The sequence below is a fragment of the Alexandromys fortis genome, unplaced genomic scaffold (genome assembly GCF_014885135.2).
Source record: "Alexandromys fortis isolate MF-2015 unplaced genomic scaffold, M_Fortis_MF-2015_v1.1 scaffold_318, whole genome shotgun sequence".
Classification (NCBI taxonomy): domain Eukaryota; kingdom Metazoa; phylum Chordata; class Mammalia; order Rodentia; family Cricetidae; genus Alexandromys; species Alexandromys fortis.
The window spans coordinates 857,162-874,916 of NW_026068194.1; the positions used below are offsets into that span (position 1 = coordinate 857,162).

At 40.1% G+C, this 17,755-nt stretch overlaps 1 long non-coding RNA gene across 2 annotated transcripts in view; it reads right to left on the reverse strand.

The window, feature by feature from the left end:
• Nucleotides 1-17,509, reverse strand: part of LOC126492968 (uncharacterized) — a 34,099-nt gene extending 16,590 nt beyond the window's left edge. For both annotated transcript variants that reach the window (XR_007589722.1, XR_007589723.1), the window contains exons 1-2: nucleotides 16,597-17,509; nucleotides 14,451-14,581 (exon numbers count right to left, since the gene is read on the reverse strand). This is a non-coding gene — a long non-coding RNA (uncharacterized lncRNA). The remainder of the gene's footprint in view (nucleotides 1-14,450; nucleotides 14,582-16,596) is intronic.
• Nucleotides 17,510-17,755: the final 246 nt, after the last annotated feature.

Below are 17,755 nucleotides of genomic sequence, written 5' to 3' on the forward strand. Positions count from 1 at the left end.
GTGGGATAAAGGAAACACTTCCGCATTGCTGGTGGGAATGCAAGTTGGTACAGCCCCTTTAGATGTCAGTGTGGTGATTTCTCAGAAAATTAGGAAACAACCTTTCTCAAGACTCAGTAATACCACTTTGGGGTATATTTACAATGGATTCTCAATCATGCCACCAGGACATGTGCTCAACTATGTTCATAGCAGCATTGTTTGTTATAGCCAGAACCTGGAAACAACCTAAATGCCCCTCGATCGAAGAATGGATAAGAAAAATGTGGTACATTTACACAATGGAGTACTACAAAGCAGAAAAAAACTAACACCAGCTTGAATTTTATAGGAAAATGGATGGAGCTAGAAAACATTATTTTGAGTGAGATAACCCAGACACAGAAAGACAATTATCACATGTACTCACTCATAGGTGGTTTTTAAACATAAAGCAAAGAAAGCTAGCCTACATACCAAAATCCCAGAGAACTTAGACGACAATGTGGACACTAAGAGAGACTTATATAGATCTAATCTACATGGGAAGTAGAAAGTAGAAAAAGACAAGATCTCCTGAGTAAATTGGGAGCATGGGGACATTAGGGGAAGATTGAAGGGTGTAGGGTAGAGGCAGGGAGGGAAGCAAAGAAAAATGTAGAGCTCAATAAATAGCAATAAAAAATAAATAAAAGCAGTCATTAAAATTTTCCCAGCCCAAAAAAGCCCAGGGCCAGATTGGTTTTAGCACAAAATTCTGTAAGACTTTCAAAGAATGCCTTTCAAATTATTACACAAAATAGAAACAGAAGGAACATTGCCCAGTTTATTCTATTAGGCCACAATTGTCCTGATACCCAAACCACATAAAGACCCAACAAAAAAGAGAATGACACTCTATTTTCTTTGTGAACACAGATGCAAATATGCTCAAAAAATACTTACAAATTGAATCCAAGAGCATATCAAAAAGATAATTCACCATGATCTAGTAGACTTCATCCCAGAGATTCAGGGATGCTTCAACATATTTAAATTGATAAATATAATCCACTATATAAACAATCTGAAAGACCAAAATCATAGGATTATCACAGATCTTGAAAGGACAATTTTCAGTTTCATATGGAAACAGAAAAAATCCAGGGTAGCAAAAACAATCCTGAACAATTAAAAAATGCTGGAAGTCTTCCCATTCCAAATTTCAAGTTGCTCTACAAAACTATAGTAATAAAAAACACCATGGTATTGACATAAAAACAGACATGTTGATCAATGGATTTAAATTGAAGTCTAGGCATAAATTTGTACACCTAAGGACACTTAATTTTTGATAAAAATGCCAGAAATACACACTGGAAGAAAGAAAGCATCTTCAACAAATGGTGTTATCTAACTGAATATCTACATGTAGAAGAATCCAAATAGATCTAAACTATCACCCTGCACAAAACTCAATTAAAAATGGATCAAAGACCTCAACATAAAAATAGATGCACTAAACCTGAACGAAGAGAAAGTGGGGAATAGCCTTGAAATAACTGACACAGCAGGCAACTTTCTGCACAGAACACTGATAGCACAGGCACTAACAACAACAATAACTGAGACTTCATGAAACTGAAAAGTTTCTGTAAGGCAAAGGACACTGTCACTTGTATAAAGCAGTAGCCTATAGAATAGAAAAATGTTTTTACCAATTCCACATCTGATAGAGGGGCAGTAATATCCATAGTATATAAAGAACTTAAGAAATTAAGTAGCAAAAAAAAAAAACAAATAATTCAATTAAAAGCCCAAATACAGATCTAAATAAAGAATTCTCAGTATAGGAAACCCAAATGTCTGAGAAACATTTAAAGAAATGTTTAATATCCTTAGCTAGTAGGGAAATTCAAATCAAAACTACTTCGAGATTTCATCTTACACCCATCAGAATGTCTACTGGTCCATACAGTTCACAGTTCATGTTGAGGAAGATGTGGAACAATGGGAACACTTACTCATTGCTGGTGGGAGTGCAACAAAGTCTTACATCTACTGTGAAAATTAGTGTGATGTTTTCTCAGGAAGGTGGGAACTGATCTCCCTCAAGATCCCTCTATAACACTCTTAGGCATGTACCCAAAAGACATTTCATCCTACTACAAGGACACTTGCCCAAACATTTATTGCTGATCTGCTCATAATAGCAGGAAACGGAAAACAACCTAGATGTCTCTTAACAAAAGAATGGAGTATTACTAAGCTATTCAAAATGACATCACTAAATTTGCAGGCAAGTGGAAAAGACACCATGAACGTTACAAGATATTATAAGGCAATGGTGGCACAAAACTTTTGGGAATAACTAGCCAAGATCTGATTTTAATTAAGGCCCACTCTATCAGATATATGACCCATACCTGAAACTGTTAGGGGTGACCAAGCTCAGAGACCTGGGGTAAAACTGAGTAACAGTGGTCTAAAAAAAAAGGAAAGAAATGTAGTGAAGAAATGACTCTTAGTGATATTCTGTCATACTCATACATCGGGGCCTTATTCAAATATCCTTAGAGAACCTTTCTCCTGCAGCAGATGGGAACACATACAGAGATGCACAGCCAGACAGTACACTGAGTGGAACACACATCCTCAAATCTCTCCTCCCAGAGCTCAGGGAACCCTGTGGAAGAGGAGGAAGAGAGAATGTAAGACCCAGAGGGGATGGAGGACACTAGCTGAACAAGGCCCTCTAAATCAGCTGAGCAAATTTCATATGAACTCACAGAGACTGAAGCATGCATAGAGATTACAGCTTACACGGGTCTGCACCAGGTCCTCAATGTGTTGTAAAATGGCGCAAGAGAGACCTTGCCAGAGGCCTCATGGCGGGCAGGAAACAAATATGCTATGCAGGCAAAGCTTAAGTGAGGAGTTTATTGAGAGAAAGGTAAAGGAGAGGGAAGAGGGAAAGACAAATACAGAGAGGAAGAAAAGGCAAGGACCAATCTGTCTCTTCAGAAGAGCAGTGGAGATTGGAGGTGGGTGGAGCTTGTCTCTTAAAGAGACCTTTGCATCTGTGTATGGACTACATAGTGACTTAGCAGCCATAGGACTCTGGGTTGGTCATCACACTGCCTGGGTTTATCTTACCAGGGGCCAGGGTCCACCATCATGCCTTAATGCTAAACACTATGTATATGCATTATAGCTTTTGGTTTAGTATTTTGGGGAATTGAGATCCTTTTTTGTTTATTATTATTATTAGTGGTAGTGGTGGTTTTTTGAGAGAGGGTCTCTCTATGTAACCCTGGTTGTCCTGAAACTATGTGGACCAGTCTGGCCTTGAACTCATAGAGCTCTATCTGCCTCTGTCTCCCAAGAACTAGGATTAAAGTAGTGGGGCCATCAGGCTAAGCTTGGTTTAGTATTTTTAAGGAAATCCCAAGTTTGTGAAAGAGTGAGCCTCTGATTCTTGTCCCTTCTCTTGGGCTCTTTGTCTTCTGTTGGTTTACCTTGACCAACTTTGATGTTCTGGTTATTTTATCTGATTATATTTTATTTCATTATGCTCTTTATTATCTGTTAGGAACCTGTTCTTTTCTAATGAGAGGCAGAAATGGAGTGGATCCAGATGGGAGGGGAGGTGGAGAGGAGCTGGGAGGGGTGGAGGGAGGAGAAGCTCTAATCAGGATCTATTGTTTGAGAAAAAAATCTATTGTCAATAAAAAAAAAAAGGGTGGTGATGGGAAGAATGCTTCTGATATCCACACTGGGAATGAAAGGATGCCTGGAAAGAGCAGAAAAACAAATGGCCAATGCAGAGAAATAGGAAAGAGAGGCTCAGTCACTCATCTTCTTGATGTTGGGAGGCTGGGTGGCTGGTGAATAGAAGCCCTTTTCAAATATAGTTTTATCCTCCTCTCTGACTGGTGCTGAGGATTTAGCTTTCAATAGGATGTTCCTCAGTATGTCTTTTTTGGTGGTTTGAATAAGGTGGACCTCACAGTCTCATATATGAATGCTTTGGGAGTGGCACTAGGAAGTATGGCCTGGTTGGAGTAGGTATGACTTTGATTATTGTGACAGATTCAACAGAGTCCTTGTACCTGCCATAAATCTGGAGTGATGGCACCTAGGCTTTGAAGTAACCTTTTGTACATAGTCACTTATTGTTAGCTGAGGTTTATCAGGCTGCTTTTCCTGAAGGATCCATAAAGATTTTACATAAGTTAGTCTGAAGATATACCTGGCAAACCAGAAAATCTTGTAGGGATGAGAATTGCTTATGTAATGGTTCCTCCACAGGACTTCTAGATCAGATAAGAGCTGTACAGAAATTGATTTGCTAGAAGTGCCTTTTGTGTAACAAGAAAGAGGCTTATGCGAAGCTGCTAGGTATTCAGTTCTTCACAGACTTTTCCATCTTGCTGCTAGCAAAAGCTGTAATACATCCTTCTTTGATAGAATAGTGAATTGCTTAACTCAGAACAAAGACAATTGTTAGAGTAGGTATGGCCTTGGTGGAGGAAGTGTGTCACGGTGCGGTGCGGGGAGGGGTTCAAAAGCCCAAGCCAGGTGCTGTGATGCTCTCCCTTCCTCCTGCATGCTGATCTGGATGTAGAACTTTCAGTTCCTTCCCCAGCACCATGACAGCCCGTGTGCCACCATGCTTCCTGCTACAATAATTGATAGATTTTCAATCTCCAGTTAATGGAAATCCACTGATGTCATTCTAATAAGCCAATCAAACCAAATTATTAAATTCAGGTTTAATGAACAGAGCTAAGCACTCCTGGGTGACCCTCAGGAGGGCAGAAGAAATCACATGGCAACCAGGTCTTAAATAGCTTATAGGCATGGTCTTGAGCAAGCCCAAGGAGGAGCTGACTTTTGGTGAACTTTCTCAGGGGCAGAGTTTGAAGAGAGTAGCTCCAGAGGAGGGGTGGCTGCTTGTTGAACTGAAAGTGGAGTTTAGAGAGGCAGCTCCAGGGGAGATGCTGCTAGGCATGCTGAGGATGGGGTCTGGAATAGGGCTCCTCTGGGTGGAGATTCCAAACATCCCAGCCCTTTTGGGTATATATATGGATGCCAGTAGGGCTTCCATCTAAACAATGATAATGACTTAAGCTTCTGAAACTGTAAGTTAGCCCCAATTCAATATTTTTTCTTTATTATAGTTGCCATGGTCATGGTGTCTCTTCACAGAAATAGAAATACTGACTGACAACAATCACACATCAAAATGGAAGACATGTAGTAGTCTGTCCTGTCTCTTTAAGAGACAAGCCATGCCCATTCCTTTTCTGTCTCCCACTCCAAGAGGCAGCTTCTGCCTCTCCCCACTTCTCCCCTTCTCCTTCTGTTTCTCTCTCTCTCCTCTTCTTCTCCCCCTTCCCTTCCATAACTCACTAAATAAATGCCTAACCTCACTCTGCATAGTGCAGTGTGGTCTTGTCCACAGTCCATGGCATGCCCATCTGTCTGTCTCTCCTCATGGTCCTGTGCACCATCCCTGCCTGGGACTGGCTGCTCTCGGGACCCCATGCTCACTGCCTGCCACCACATGGCTCACTGCCTGCAGCCACATGGGGATCCACAGAATTTTAATTAATTCATTACAAGAGACATCCAAACTAACAGATGCACAAATTGCAACATAGAAAAAAACTTAGAAAACAAAGCAACATGAGTCCTATAAAGTCCTGTACTTAATATAAGCAAACTGATATAGGTAAAATTCCAGATGGAAGTTTCAAGAGTTTTATAAATGTCCTGGTAAAAATCATCATTGTTCTGAAAAGAGAACATAAATAAGCAGGTGAATTAGATGTAGGACCTGGAGAGAAAAGTCAATAGCATAGAGTAAAAAGTAAGCAAAATGTATGAGAAAAATCATCAATGTAGACAAAAATGTCAGCAACATGGAAGAAAACAAAGAAATTGAGATTTTGGAAAAAAAATTAGAAATGTTTGAAATTAAAAAAAAAACTATGAACCAAACTGAAACTAAAAATTAAGCTTGCATAATTATTCTTTTAAATATATTTCTCTTTTATTAGTTATGAATTTGCACAGTGCATTTTGATTATATTGGTCCCCTTTTCCTAACTCCTCTATCATCTATACCCCTTTCTCCACACACACACTCAAATTTATGTCTTTTATTATTTTTTTTTATTCTTTGGCTTTTCGAGACAGGGTTTCTCTGTAGTTTTTAGAACCTGTCCTGAAACTAGCTCTTGTAAACCAGGCTGGCCTCAAACTCACAGAGATCCTCCTGCCTCTGTTTCTCAAGTTCTGGGATTAAAGGTGTGGGTAACCACCACCCGTTAAATGCATGTCTTTTTAATATAAAACCCACCAAGTACAGTTTGTGCTGCCCTAATATTCTTTCATGTGTGGCTTTCATCAAAGCTTAGCCAAACTACCTATTGTGACACACCTAAAAAAAACTGGATTCCTCTTCTCCCCTAGTTATCACTTGCCAATAGTTCCTTATGTAGAGATAGAACTTTGTTCCCACCTCCCCTTTTCATATTTGGATTTTTATGTTTGAATTTGTTCAGATCTTGTTCATGGAAGTAGGAGAAGGCAGTGGAAAAAAGGAAACATGAGTAAAATAAGTAACACTAAACACCTTTTGAAAAATTCATATACAAATCCACTAATATAGAAACATCCTAAAATATATATCCATACACATGGGTAAAAGAGTTTAAATTAAGCGATCCTATAATACGTCAACAATGCCCCTACTAGACACCACAGGCTAACAAATGCAATCCCAGTTTTAGGAACAGATTAGCTATCTTGGAGTTTTTGGCCATTGAGGTCCTATAGAACTTACTTTAGGGAACATAATGGTATGACCTTAATTATGAAGACACAACATACTTTAGTCATATATGTGGACATCAAGCTGATATGTACCAAGAAGCTTCATTCTAGACAGTTAAGATCACAAAAACTAATCAAAGTTATGTACATTTCCACATAAGACCTGAAAATTTGAAACTGCTAGGGGAAAACAAAGGTAAATACTTTAGGATATAGAAATAGCAATTAGTTTCCAAGCAAGATTCCAGTAGCACAGAAAATGATTCCAAGAACTGACATATGAGTTATACAAAGTTGAGAAGCTTTTGTTTTTAGATCAAAGAAAGCAATCACAAGCATGAAAAGACAGTGTGTGATGCAGAATGTAACACATGTTACTACATATCAGTTGATTAATACCTAGAATATATAAAGAACTGAAAATTTTAAATATCAAAAACCTAAATTATACAATCAATAAGATGGTCAGCTAGTGAACTTATCAAATAAGTCTTAACAGAAGGTGTACAAATTGCCAATAAATGGGAAAAAATCCGATATACTTAGCTGTCAGAAATGCAAATTAGAATTACTTAGAGATTATATGTCTTGCTCAACTGGAATGACTAATATCAACAAAATAAAAGACAACAAACACTAGTTAACATGTGGGGAAAGTAGAACTCTTATTTATTGGTATAGCTACTATGAGAATAAAGATGAATATTTCTCAAAAAAAAAACTGACATAGAGCTACTAAATGACCCAGGTCTTCCACTCTTGGTTGTATACCCAAATGATTCTAAGTCCTGCCTTAGAGACATGCATATATGTTTATTGCTGCACCATTCATAGCAAGTTAGAAATGGAACCAGCCTAGATGTGTACCAATTATAACCATTAACTTCCTATAGAGCATCAGGGATAGGCCTTGTGAGCCTCTCCTTCTTCCATGATGTAATGTTCACAGGCCCAATTTTATGTAATTCTTACACACTTGTCATAGCTACTGTGAGTCCCTGAGTACAAATACCATACTATGCCTGCAACACAGCATTCCACAACACTTCACCCTACCATGGGCTCTTATATTCTTTCTTCCCTCTCTCCTTCAGTATGCTATGAGCCTGGGAGAGGGTGATAAATGTCCTTTTGGAGGCTGAACATTCAAAAGTTATTTATTATCAGCACTCTGACCAGTTGTGAGCTTCTGTAAGAACCAGCATTCACTGCCAAGAAGAAGTTTCTGTGTCCAGAGCCAACAGCAACAATAATCAAAGGGCATTAGCATAGTTATTTAGAAGGCAATTTGATGGGTATAATATGTTCATTTAGCAAAATAACAGTAGCAGTTTCATCACTAGGGCTTATGACTTCCCAACAGGGACTTTTTAGCATGCTTACACTACCAGTAGTGAGTTCCTGCCTGCCGAATGAGCCTCAAATCCAATTTGAAAGTTGTTGACTCCTCTCAGAGCAGTTTTGTCTCGCCATGAAACTAGTGGACCCCTCTTGTCTGGCAGATTGGTACTCTAGCAACTGAGTCCTCGGTTGAATAAGATTGTTGATGACTATTTCCTGGGAGCATAGCACTGCCTGGCACTGTGAAAGCTAGCCAACAGCAACAAAAGAAAAAGAAAAAAAAAAACCTTCCAGCTACATTTCAGCTTGATTTTGCTCTGTCCTGCATGTTGTATTTTAATGCAGGATTGTGTGTACCTAAACTAGCCTCAACGTCACTATGTAGCCAATGCTGGCCTTGTCTTTCTCATCCCTTTGCTTCTTTCCACCCAGTGGTGGGATTACAAGTTTGCACCACCACACCCAGAATCATGTATGAAAATGTTACAATGAACCTCATCACTTTGAATATAGCCTAGTATAAATATTATGCATGAAAAAGCACATGACTACTGGAACTTTTGGGTGGCTTAATCATAACTGTCAACTTGATAGACTTTAGAATCACTGTGACTATTTGAGTTACTTCTGGGTTTGACTATAATGAAGTTCCAGGAAAAGTTTTGATTGAAGAAGGAACATCAATCACACTGAATATGGGTAGCACAATCCTGTGAGCTACAGCACTAAAGTGAATAAAAGAGAGAATGTGAGCTGAGCACCATCATGTATTGCTCAGTGTTTTCTGTCAGTGGATGCAATGAGACAGTCTGTTTCCTCCTGGTATTGTGTAGAGGCCCAAAATTATGAGCCTATTTCCATGTTGACCAAAGGTCAGAGAGTTAGAACTTAATTCCTCCAAAGTTGTTGTGCTTCTACCTCAAAAGAAAGGTCCCACCTAGTTGTAAATCAGAGAGCTCTGTTCTCTCAAGGTTATTGTCAACAGGTGTGGCTAATTGTCAGACCTTGTGCTCCAGGAATAGAGAAGTGGATCTGTTCCTACCTCAAACAAAAGTCTAAGGATCCAACTAAGTTCTAGTTCCTTATATGAAGATAACTTGCGATTCCACCCAAAGAGTGATTTCCCTACAGAGTGTTTTGGTTTAGGGTTTGAGAGTGACTTGGTGATTTGTTTTGTTCTAGCAACAGAATGTCTAACTGTGGACACACAACCTTCAATTGGTTTGTTCATTTCCTCGTATTATGTTAATGCAGTCTTTTGTCGTACTTCTACCTTTTGCAGTCAAGGGTATTTTAAGAAGTTGGAAATTAAATTTGGGTAAATTTTGAGTACCCACAAAAATTCCCTCCTGATACTATCCTATATGTTTCTCTGTTTTATTATTTCATTCGCGTCTTCATATTTTTTACTATATTTCTAAATCCCTATGCCTCTACCCTGATGAGAGGTATTTTTGTCGAGGCTGGTCCCTGACAGTACTGTGACTTCCAGATGACTATATTTTCAAAATGTGGGCCTAAGCACACTCTTCTTTCCTCAGGTTGCTTTGGTCGGGTATTTGTCATAACAGCAAGCATTGTCACAGACAGCTGATAGAATGCAAACTGGAATAATTACACAGCACAATTTGCCAATGCCTACAAGTAGTATTATTGACAGAAGAAAGTGGAGATATGTATGCAGCAGCAGAGGCCCATGTTATGCCCAAATCCGTGGGTCCCCACAAAAGCCAACAAGGAAACCGAGTCCCGTATGTAAAAGCAAAGAGCCTTTATTTTAAGCAGGTTTGCAAACCTGGTCTCTCAGCATGTCCAATGTATTGGAATAAATGGAGGGCCTCGAGCTCAGTTAGGATGGGTTTTAATAGTAGTAAAGGTGGGGGTGAGAGGTTTCTGAGGTTTAGGACCCCTCATCGGCTGACATATGTCCTGGTGAGTGTGTGTTGGCAGGTCCTATCTACAGCGGTTGGAATGTTAGGCATTTCCTTTGAATGGTCTGTTCAAATCAGTGGTGGTCAGGTAATCTCAGCTTGTGGTTCTTCCTGCTACCAGGTATTGCTTCAGGGTAAACTACTGAGACTCAGGCTTCCATTTAAATTTATGAGTGGCCGAGTTCTATTTTGACAAGAGATAATGGTTGGAAGTAAAAAACTTCCTTTGGGTGACCATTATATTTAACTTATCATGGCTGACTCCTCCAGCCCAAAGGAAGTTTCAAATTAGAATTTTCTTTAGAGCAACTTTGTATAAACTTAATTCTCAGAATTATAACAATGTCAAAAAACTACAAAGTAAAATTTTGAAGTCAATCAGAATGTTCGAACAGAAATTGATATATGAACATTTAACACAGCATACTTAAAATGAGCCGCACAGCATCACAACTGTGCGAAGAATTAGAAGAGGAAAAACAAGTTAAACTGATAACTTTCTGACAAGGCTAAAGCGAAGAACTGTAATTAGCTTGGCAAATGCATTTCTCACAGCATATTGAGTTAAAATTTCTAAAATCACTCCATATTTTATACTAGAATTGAGTAAGTATATTGCACATAATCAGAATGCGCTTTCTTGTGGTTGAGGAATAAAATACATATGGTGGGGATAGCTGTACTGCTAGAATAAACATTGTGGCACCAGGTCAGAATCAGTTATCAGTGCATGTATATGATTTTTAATATAGATACAAAAGTATAGCTATGTATATATGTGTATGTTGACATAGAAACATAACTTTCCTTGATGTATGTCTGAAATAAAACTGGATACTGTGAAGCCTCAGAAAGATGAAAACGCTTACATTTTGCAGAGTTCCTTTTAAAACATTTATTTCTCTTTGTGTGTGTGTCTATGTTTCTATGTGCAAGTTTCATGTAGGCCAGGTGCCTATGGAGGCCAGAAGCAGATGAAGGATTTCCTGGAGCTAGAGTCACAGGCACTTGTGAGAAGCCCAGTGTGGGTGCTGCAAGGAACCAAATTTGAATCATCTGCAAGAACACGAAATGCTCTTAACCACTGAGCCATCACTCTAGTTCCGAGTTTCTTGTTTTATACAGAACAGAACCCCAGGTCTTATCTATGTTAGGCCAGACCTATTTTGCCAGTAACGTTTCATTTTGAAACATTGTTCTCCAACAGAAAAGAACAAGGCTCCTTATAGAAGGTATTGGTTTTCAGTTTAGGTTCAAAGAAACAAAAGTTAACTGCAAAATTAAAATATTGTTGGAAAAATGAGGTCAACCCAAAGGAAATTTCAGTGACCCAAGCTGGGAAAATTAAATATTTGTATTCATTTCCCAGGAAGGCAGCAACAAATACCCAGAAACTGCAGCGTATAAAATAATGGTGATTTGGTAGCTCAAGATCTGTAAGACAGGTGTCCAAAAGCAGAGTGTTAGAATAGTAGCTTTCTTCTGCAGACTCCGGAGAACAATCTATTTTATGAATTCACTTTAGATTCTAGTTATTTTAAGAAAAACTGGTGGTTCTAAGTTAGAGATGTTTAATTCCAATATTTGTCATCATTTTCACATAGCATACTTCTCTCTGTCTTTTGTGTGTCATATTCCAAATTTCTGTCTATTGTATAATATCATTGCACAAATTCAGTGTAGCTGTATTTTGACTGAATAGCATGTGAAAAGACATTATTTAAAAATGATCTCATGGTCTCAGGCACTGGATCCTACAGGCATTTCCTGGAAACCTGCTGGCCCTGGTGCAAAGAGAATCAGATCAGTGCCTTACTCAGCCATCATCAGAGAAGCTCCCTCCTGCAGTCAATGGGAACAAATACAGAAACCCATAGCTAGGCAATGTGCAGAGAGTGGGATACCTTGGAACACTCAGTCCTAAATAGGATGTCTCGATCAAATCCCTCCCCTCAGAGCTCAGGGAACTCTGTGAAAGCGGAGGCAAAAAGAATGTAAGACCCACAGGGGATGAAGAACACCAGGAGAACAAGGTGTTCTAAATTAACTGAGCAAAGGTCATATGAACTCACAGAAACTGAAGCAGCAAGCACAGGGCCTGAATGGGTCTGTGCCAGATTGGGTCCCATCACTGAATGGAGAAGTGGACACGGTAATGGTTTAAGTAAAATGCTGCAGGTCCCCACATGGTGGCAGTGGGCAGCAGGCAAAAGACCATGTCGGGCCACAAAGCAGCCAATCCCAGGCAGGGAGCCCCTAGTGGCCTGTGGGCCCCTAGGGCCAGCAGGTTCCAGTCAGGGAACTGCAGGGCATGGCGAGTGAGAGACTGAGAGCAGCAAGTATAGAAATCTATTATATATATACTGAGAACATGAATACATTTTAAAATTTTCTATGAAATTGGAATTGTAAAATGTTTCCACTACTGTGGCTTAAAACATTGTATTTTAAACATTCACATTTCATTCAACAATCTGAAATGTTACATATCTAGACAGACATTAGAATAGTGATTTATCATCATCACCCTATTATTAGAGATGTGTGGAATATGTTCGTGCGTATACTTACACGTGTGGAATTCAGAGAATAATCTCTGGTGTCATCTATCAGATGCTATCTGCCTATAAAAACATTTATTCTTTCAATATAAGTATCAGAAGATAGGGAAAAGGGCTAGGAAATGTTATCTTTGGATATGCCACAGTCAACCCAGTCCTGATCTTGCAGCAGCCATGGATGCCTGCTATGGGTCTACAGGAGACAATTAATCATAGATTGGAGGGGAGTTAATGTGTAACTATTCCTCCCTCAGAACTATTGGCTACTAAAGGAGAGAGTAACCACTGTCTTTAGCTGTATCCACTGAGAAGCATACCAGGCTCCAACAGATAGTTTTTCAAACCGCTGGTCCCTCAGATGATCCTGGTTACCCTCAGTGGGTCTCAAAATTAAAATAAAAACCCCACTACCATCAACACCAAAGTTATGAATGTAGGAAAAGGACTTTAAGGAAGATAGGGGATTAATAGAGCTAAAGGGGAATTGAGGGGGTTAATAATCAAAATGCAAGAAATTGTCAAAGAACAAACTCAATACAAGTTACTAAAAATATAAAACAATTTATTCATGCATGGTTTCATAGATATTGTTCTTTTATCAATATTCTCTCTATATCTCCTTTTCCCTTATATCAAATGCTTTTTTCTATCTTCCTCCCCATCACACCAAAATCTTTCTTTTTCCCCAAAAGTCTTCTCCTATGTTCATCAATCCCCCCCCCTTATTTGCAGCTTTATGTACTTAACTGAGGTTGCTTGCATGAACATGAATGGGACAAATAATAAAACATTATTTACTCAAAGAAAGGCAACTTCCTAGTGGTTACCCCACATATGAATATCACACACACACACACGTCATCTACCATTAACTGCCTATAGCTGTTCCATCGATGATAGAATGTTGACAGATCCAGTTTTGTGCAGGTCTTGTGAGTTCACAGATGCAAAGATAAGTCATGTTCAGTAGACATCTTTTCAAAGAACTCTCTTCCAACTTCTGCCTATTTATTCTTTCTTGAAATTCCCTGAGCTTTGGAGAGTACTCATCCCTAAATAAGACATCTCAACACAAACTTAACTTTAGTACTTTGATATCTGGTCATATAGATGTCATATTTAAGGCTGAGAATTCAGCTGCAACTTCTCTTCATTACTTTGAGAGTTAGAAATCTCTGCCACTGTCACCCAATGCAAACAGAAGCTTCTCTGACCAAAGCAAAGGGAAGCACCGATCTATGGGTACAGCCATAAATAGACGGCAGTGTGACAACATGTCCATATAACAAAGCAACAGTGCTAATTTACCCTTTATAGTCTATGACTTTCCCAGCCTTGAGGTTTCAACCAGATTTAAAGTACCTGGCATGAATTCTTTAGGGCAATGGTTCTCAGCCTTCCTAATGTTGCAGTCCTTTAATACAGCTCCTTGTGTTGTGATGACCACCCCAATCATAAAATTATTTTTGTTGGTACTTCATAAGTATAATTTTGTTACTGTTATGAATCATAATGTAAATATCTGTGTTTTCTGATGGTCTTAGGTGACCCCTGTGAATGAGCTGTTTGGCCCCACAAAGAACACTTCCCACAAGAAAGAAGTTGTTTACCTGAGAAACAGCTATGCCACTATTGTACCAGAGGGTCCATCTTGTGTGACTGTGTTCACAAATGAATAAGTCTTCAATAATTTTCTCTCCCAGTAGCCTACACTGTACAATTCCAGCGCTATTAAATCTAGCCAAGAAGAATGAAGCTTCTAGCTCAGTTCCAGTCTGATTTATTTATGCCTTGCAAACAAGATGTGTTCATTTACCTTTTGCTGAGATAGGATCTCTCACTGGCTTGAGCTTGCCTAGTAGCCTGGGCTAGCTAGACAGTGAGGTTCCAGGGATCTGCTTATTTCTGCCTCCTCAGTCTTGTGGTTATAAGTATGTGACAATCCTCCTGAATTCAAAAACAAAACAAATCATGGGTTTTAGTGATTAAACATGAGTTCTCATGCTTGCAAAGCAAACACTTTAGCAATGGAGCTATTTACTTCCCAAATTTGTATACAAAATTTAATACATGCCCTCATAATCAATTCATTGACTGAATTTCTGATTATCTCTGATCTATAATAATGGTAGAACCACTCCTTATATAAAGGTCATTTTTATTTTCATATGTATTACATATTGCTTTCTGGAAATATTTATATTTCCCCAACCATGTATGTGCATCTTTTACTTCATGTTGTTCAGAAAAAAAGGAAATTATTTCTTTAAAATACCTTAGAGACCTATGTTGCTCTTAGAGATTCTCATACTGAGGACCTATTATATGCGTAAGATTTTCATTCTGAGTATTATCATGCTCCACAGAATTCTGACCCAAGACATAGACTCATTACTTCCAGATGATCCCTCTTACAACTAGAAGTTCCTAGACTTAGCAGAAAAATAATTTTCTGAAAAGAGAAAGAATAAAGATGTTTTGCCTAAGGAACTAGAATCCCAAGGAATATCAATGCAGTTAAGTACCAAGTATCTCTTCAGTGTTTCCTAAATATGCGGGGGGGGGGAGGAAAAGAGGGAAAAAAGGAGAGAGAGAGAGAGAGAGAGAGAGAGAGAGAGAGAGAGGAGACTTTCAATTGTCAACTCTCAAGAACATATATTTCCCAGGTGAATGGGCCCCAAGAACTTGAACATGGGAGATCTGACCCTGCCCCTCATCTGTCATATGGTGGCATGGGTGAAGGAAAGATGCCCTACCCCTTCCCCCACCCCTCACTGCCTATAGCAGGTAGGAGAGTTGGCCCTGAGTTCACAAGAACAGGAGAATAGGCCCAGCACCTCCCTTTTGGCCAGCACAATAGAATTGCTGCTGTTGAAGGCTAGCCTGCCCTGAGTTTGTGAGAGCGGAAGACCTGGCACTGCATCCCTCCTCTTCCACGTGGTGGCAAAAAGAAGGAAAGATGTCTTCTTCCACTTGCTCCTCACCACCAGAGTTAGGAGAGCGATCCTTGCCCCCCCCCCACCAGCCACAACACTTGGGAAAGCAGACACTGCAACTTGCCTGGACAATGCAGTAGAGCTGACCTTGTTGTTGGAGGGCACTGGTCAGCCAGCCCTGAACGCATGAGAGGAGAGCTGGTCCCACCTCTTTTGTCTGCCCTATAGTGATAAGGATGGGGTAAAGATGCCCTCGCTTTCCTCACAACCCCCATTACTTGCTGCTGGCAGAAGAACTGACTCTACTCCCCTCCACCAGCTCTAGTGCCCAGAAGAATCCCTGAATCTTGCCTGGGCATCACAGTAGAGCTGACCCCATTGATGGGGGTGTGCATGAGCTGGCCCTGAGAACATGAGCATGAGGGATCTGGTTCCATCCTTCATCTACCATATAGATGTTGGCAAGGGAGAGAAGCCACCCACCCCTCATGCCTGTGGCAGGTATGAGAGCTGGCCCTGAAGTCACTCAAGCAGGAGAGATGACCTTCCCTCTGGCCAGCAGAGTGGCTCCTGTACTTTACCTAAGCAGCACAGTAGAGTTAACCCTGGTGCTGTAGGTGTGGGTGAGTCACCCGGAGGGAGTGAGAACAGGAGAATTACTTCTCCTTGCTGCTTGCTGCATAGGGGGAGCTAGCTGAGGTGGTGCTAGAGAGCTCCCCCTGGGGGAAAGAGGATAAGGGAGAGCTGGTGGACAACCCTGCTGGACCTCCCAGGTCCAGAACCACGGCTATCAGTTGCCCCATTCCAACATTCACCCCATCTGTGATCTGCTGAATTACATGAAGGGGCTGGTGCTGCAGAGTCAAAACTGAAGGATTCCCATAACACAAGGTAACAACGGGATATCCAAGAGGAGTCCTAGTGGGGGCCCAGTATTGATAGTGTAGCAGAAGCCATAGGCCTCAAACCAGACAAATGACTCTTTGCAATGAACACTTACAAGTAAAGATGTACTGTGGGACTCACCAAGTCACACTACAGCTTCCAGAATGAGATTTTACATTTTTTCTTTTCTTTTGAATTTTTTTTTAATCTGAGGGAACACAAGGGCAGAGGGCAGACGGGAAAGGATGGGGAGATGAGTAAGATTGAGATGCATGATGTGAAATCTACAAAGAATCAGTAAAAAGGTAAATTTACAAACAGAACATAAACTTCCAAGAAAAGCTAATTCCCCTTAGCCAAAACACTGATAAATGGGAAAACTAACAAGATACATTTTAAAGCAATGTACAGTTGAACAAATTACTGACAAAAAATTATCACCAAAGGAGTTTTAGTGTGATTATACAAGGAAATTGTCTTTCTTCCCAGGCCCTATTTGTGTTTCCCCAGAAGGACTGCCTCAGTGAATACACTAAGAAAGTGATTTATTTCCCTTCAGGAGAGACAGAAAAAAAAAAATTGTTTACCTTTGTGGAGTAAGCTAGAAGGGTTTAGCAGGTATTTTTTAGTTTTTTTCGTGTTCCTGTGATTAAAAAACTCTGACAAAAGAAACTTAAAGTTTGGAGAGTGTTTATTTTTAGGTCACAGTTCAAGGAGAGGTCAAGGCAGCAAGAGCTTGAAACAGCTGGGCACATTGTATCCACAATCAGAAATCAGAGAGGGATAAATACGTGCTCCTACTCGAATGCCTTTCTCCATTTATATAACCCAGGATTGCCTGTCTGGGGAATGGTAACTCCCAGAGTGGGCTTGTCTTTCTGCCTAAACACAATCAAGATCATCCCCATGGGCACGTCTAGAAACTTGTCTGCTAGGTGATTCTGGAGGCTTTCAAGGTGACGAGTAACAGTAGCTGTTATGGTTTTCATCTCTTTAAGAGACAAGCCACACCCACTCCTTCCCCCATCCGCTGAGCCAGGCTGATCTTCAGCTTCCAGCCTGAGCTCTCTATTCCATCTTCCTCTAGGAGAGGCAGCTTTGCTTCTGACTCTCCCCACTTCTCCATGCCCCTTTCTCTCTCTCTCTCTCTCTCTCTCTCTCTCTCTCTCTCTCTCTCTCTCTCTCTCTCTNGAGGGCAGACGGGAAAGGATGGGGAGATGAGTAAGATTGAGATGCATGATGTGAAATCTACAAAGAATCAGTAAAAAGGTAAATTTACAAACAGAACATAAACTTCCAA